Source organism: Etheostoma spectabile, chromosome 5 (genome assembly GCF_008692095.1).
Source record: "Etheostoma spectabile isolate EspeVRDwgs_2016 chromosome 5, UIUC_Espe_1.0, whole genome shotgun sequence".
Classification (NCBI taxonomy): domain Eukaryota; kingdom Metazoa; phylum Chordata; class Actinopteri; order Perciformes; family Percidae; genus Etheostoma; species Etheostoma spectabile.
The window spans coordinates 10757708-10761812 of record NC_045737.1 but is presented as its reverse complement, the minus strand read 5'-3'; positions in this window follow the sequence as shown (position 1 = coordinate 10761812).

Genomic DNA, 4105 nt, shown 5'->3' with positions numbered 1-4105 from the left:
GTTGTGTGGAATCAATCATGTTATTTTGGGGAATTAAAAAGAACATCGATGTATGAAAACGGGTCAATTTGACCCGAGGACAACGTGATCTTAAGATAGAACATATGTAAAAGATATTGATCTAAAAGATTTAACGTTTTTGAGATGTATGAGTGTAAAGGCGTTTTGATGTGTGTTCATATGCAATAGCAATGGTGTCCCGCGGTTTAGCACCGGACGTCACGTGACGTGGTGACATCATCATGAGTGGACAACGTCCTGACGCGACGGACTCAACAACAACGAACGCTCCAGCTGTTATGGTTTTGATTTTAGGTTCAAACAGGATCAACGATTCTCTCGGGGTTAAATACTTTCACGTTAGCCTCAAACGTCCTTTTTCACTGTGATACAATAGATCACTGATTCTTGAGATTAGGGACAAAAGTACTTTTGAAAATGGAAAAACAAAAAACCTACACTACATTACTTTGAATTGGATACCTTCATAAACACGGGTCTCATCTATCATACCATGAAAAGGAACAGGGTTTTTTTTTAGCCAATTTTCATAAAAATTGACATTTACTCACTTAGTAACTTGACATTTGTCAACTCCGTCCGACACCTGACAATATGTTTTTATGTGTGTTTGATCAACTGAACAACCCTGTAAAGTATTTAAGTGTGTAGAGATGGTGTGTCTTATCAAGGTGAATTGATAAATTGCATTGTATACACTTTTAATATTATTTGACATTGTTTTGGAATTTGCCATTTTAAATTACTTTGATTTAGTTTACTCACTTTTTCATTTTTAATATATACAATCAGTAGTTTTGTGCACACAAGACACTGATGCATGTAGATAAGTTGATGTTTTAATGTATGAACACACTCAGTTGAACAAAAGAAACTCACATTTTTTTATAAAAATGAAAAACCTCCGTCTTACGGTGTTGACACACAACTGACGGTGTTGACACACAACTGACGGTGTTGACAAACTAATTGAGAATCAAACTGATTAAAGATTTTTACCTAGTTTTGACATGGCAAAGGGAGAGAGTATCAAGGGAAAGGTAAATCCAACTTTAAACAAGTATTATAGTATCTGGTGACAGGATATTTAAGGCACACATGAAAATGTGAAAATGTTCCTAATATCAAAAGAAAAGAGCAAATGTATCTGGAGGTCCTCTATTGGTCATCTATAAACTAAATCTAACTAATGATTTGCAAGAGGACACAATAAGCTGAGAACTAACTAAGAAAGTTATGTAATAGTGTTAATGTACAAATATTGAAGTATAACAGGATCTAGAACTCTCCCCATCTATTTCCTGATTCCTTCCAAAGGCTCACTGCAAAAATGAAAAGTGAAGAATTAAGACTCATAACGTCAGTGTTTCTGTAAAAGTAAACCGGTTGAAATGGCAGCTATACTTTAACACATCGGTTGAGACAGGTAATTAATCTTATTTCTATAGGGTCTCAGGTAGGTACTGTAAGTTCTATGAGTTCTACTTCAATTTTTCTCAACAAGTAAGTAAATATATAGAGAGAATTTTATCTTTCATAACTGCCTTCAGTTTAGAGCCAAGCATTAGAAATGTATGTAATACTTTATCTAACCTGTGGGACATGGGCATTGGACAAGAGGTGTTGAACATGCCTACGCTCTATGAAGTCCATAACATCCGGGGCTATGGCATAGAGTTCCCTGGTCCGGCTTGCTTGACGGGACAAGCTGTCCCTGTCAGTTTTAAAAGAAATCTTCACTGGACAAAAACAGAATCCTCCTCCCATGTTTTGGTGAAAATTGGCAGTAGGAAACGAGGATGCATAAACTCAACTTTACATCTTGGCGTTCTATATCTAGATCAATGGACTTCCCAACCACCAGTGATCATCATACACCCCTGCCAGCCAATCCCCTGTCTCAATACTGCTGATAGTGTGTCAACAGTCACCCTCAGGACCTTCAATGTCTTCTCTTCCATTTCATCTACCAATCTTCCATTTCTTCAACCGAGTCCCCCTTCTCCCAACTCGTCTTCCACTCCTCCATCTACATGGCCAATGGCTCTTCCTGGCACTTTTTTTTCCGCCATTCCTGCTTTCTTAGTTTGTGTTGCTCTTTTGTTAATTTCTTAAACTTTTCTTTCAATGCTTTTATCTCCGTTGAATGTCTTTTCCTGGTTTTTCTCCTTTCCCTCTCAGCTGCAAGGGCACGCCTGCTTGAAGTAGGCTCCTCAACAGTCTGGTCCAGAGGACTTTCTGGTGGGGGGTCTATTTCATTTAGCCGTCTATTTTGCATAGCTCTGGACCTTTTCTTTGCTTTCCTCCAATACTTTCTGGGTTGCCTCTTTGCTCTTGGTCCTAATTCTCCTACTTGTTTAACCTTTTTGTTTTGGACCCTGTCCTTCCATCTCTGTCTCTCCTTTTCTAACTGTTCTCTTCTGCTTTCTGAGTCACTGTTAATTCTTTCTCTCCTTTTTCTCTGGTACTCTGTTTCTTTTTCTTTGCACACCGACCGTTTCTGTCTAGCCATGTCTGCCTACAGTACAAATAAAACAATTTTAAAAGTTATTTGGCATTTAGATATATTAAGATATGTTAAGTCAATCAACATGTATACTTAGATAATATGATCATGTTATCTAGTTGTTCTACATAACTTAATAAGTATTTGGGGCGACTTTTCCACTCCGTCAGCTTACATGTCAACACCGTCAGACAAAATATCTGACAGAGTTGACGTCTGACGGAGTTGACAAAACAACATGTTTTTTTAACTTAATCATGTCTAGTAAATGGTAGCCATTTTGATTTTATTCACTTTCCAGCTGCCACTAAACTAAACCAAAATACCAACATAGATTCTAAAATTCTTGATTGAAATCACCCCTACGTTGAAGACAGTGTTGACACATAAAAGCTGTGACCACAGGGATTTCAACTAATTTGCTTAATATTTAAAAAAATGTAAAACTTACAAGACCATGTTTTGGATTGCTGCATCCATTGACAGGAAGAAGTCAAAGGGGGTCCTCAGGGTTAAAGCTGACCAAAATATGCCTGATTTATTTTTAATTTGAAAAATTTCTGACGGAGTTGACGTGAATTGATGACAGATTTTGAAAGGCTGTGTTAATGTACAAAATAATGCAATGTTCACTTTAAGTATGTTGTGATATTTTATTAAGCCATGCAATTAACCTCAAATTCATATTTGTGCATTTTGTGCATTTTAAAACCCTTTTTTTTGCAATTTGGTACTGTGACCTCTACTGAGGACAAGTTCATTTGCATGGGCTTTCATAGTACAGTGCCGGTATTTTGAAAATTACTATGAAATAATATAATATAATAAAAAGCTAGGGTTCACACATACATAAGTCTTTCATATTCAACTTTTAAAGCTTTTTTAACAAATGATTTATTGTTTTTTAAGGCAAATTGCAACATTTTGATGGGGGACATGTTTTGTCCCTTATTTCAAGAATCAGTGAGATATACTGTGTTTAAAAAAAAAAAAAAAAAAACTTTTCAGGTTATGTGACACCCCCCACTACTGAAAATAAGGAGTCAGATTTATGATGGCTGTCAAATCTGTTTGCTCGCTTGATAAGTTGAAAATAAATCTTTCACCAATGCTGATAATGTGGGAAGATGTTCTCCTGATCAGAATCTGTTCCACATGCAGAATTGGGAGCTGTAATAAAACCGTTGCATGCAAAACAAATCAAAATGTTCTTTATTTTTAATGTTCTACATTCAGTATGGTATTTCAAACCATTGCTGTCTGTCAAAAATCTGAAGAAAAAATAAGGAGACTATATGATCATAATACTATAAAAACCAAAGCCACCAGCCAAGCGCCGTGCTTGATGGGGGGCGGCTCCGATCCTGTGGGACCCGTTCCCTATAGTCACGTGATCTGTAGTCTACAGACGACGTTCCACTTCCTGAATCGGTCCGTTGCCGCCCTAAACATCGTCGGATGTCTCTCATTTCGGCCGAATGTCCGTCCCCTTCCTCTGTCTTTGGGTTGGTGTTTGAACCTCTAGTGGATTTCTGAGGACTGTGGTTAGCCCTTATGTTGTCCTCGTTTTCAGTAAAA